General features: G+C 51.0%; 1 pseudogene; it reads left to right on the forward strand.

Annotated features, from left to right (window-relative positions):
- The first annotated feature begins 333 nt into the window (after positions 1-333).
- Positions 334-719, forward strand: LOC145719511 (interferon alpha-1/2-like; annotated as a pseudogene).
- The last annotated feature ends 11 nt before the right edge of the window (positions 720-730 follow it).

Raw genomic sequence — 730 nt, forward strand, 5'->3', positions numbered from 1 at the left:
AAAGCAGAGTATACATCCAAATCTATATAGACTGCAGGTCCGTGTTACCGAGCTTTCTTGGAAGGTTCAATTACATAAACATTGAAAAGACTGTAAAGGGAGGGGGCAATAAGAAAAAGAATCGGTTGAGAAACCCGTGCTCCAAACCCAAGTAGAAAGTGCATAATGGAAAGCAAAAAGAGAAGTAGAAAATAAGGGAGATGTTCAGAAATTGAAAACTCCCATGTCCCTTACTTAAGCCACACACACAAGGGAAGATGGTCAGAGAACCCAGGGCCACGTTTCCCAGACTTGCCCACCCCAGCCAGGCCAGCAGCATCTGCAGGATCCCCAATGGCCCTGCCAATTTCCTTCTTGGTGGCCCTGGTGGTGCTCAGCTGCAGCTCCCTCTGCTCTCTGGGATGTGACCTGCCTCAGAACCATGGCCTGTTCTCCTGGAGGGCCTTGACGCTCCTGGGACAAATGAGGAGAATGTCTCCTAGCTCTTGTGACAAGTACACAAGTGTCTTTGCCTTCCGCAAGGAGGTGCTTGATGGAAGCAGTTGCAGAAAGCTCAAGCCCTCTCTGTCGTCCATGTGATGAACCAGAAGATCTTCCACCTCTTCTGCACAGAGGCTTCATCTGCTGCTTGGAACGAGACCCTCTTAGAGGAATTCTGCTCGGGACTTTCTGAGCAGCTGACCAACCTGGAAGCCTGTCCCATGCACGAGGCGGAGGGGGCAGAGACTCC

Source organism: Leptonychotes weddellii, unplaced genomic scaffold (genome assembly GCF_054177405.1).
Source record: "Leptonychotes weddellii isolate Sample4059 unplaced genomic scaffold, ASM5417740v2 HiC_scaffold_49293, whole genome shotgun sequence".
NCBI classification, from domain to species: domain Eukaryota; kingdom Metazoa; phylum Chordata; class Mammalia; order Carnivora; family Phocidae; genus Leptonychotes; species Leptonychotes weddellii.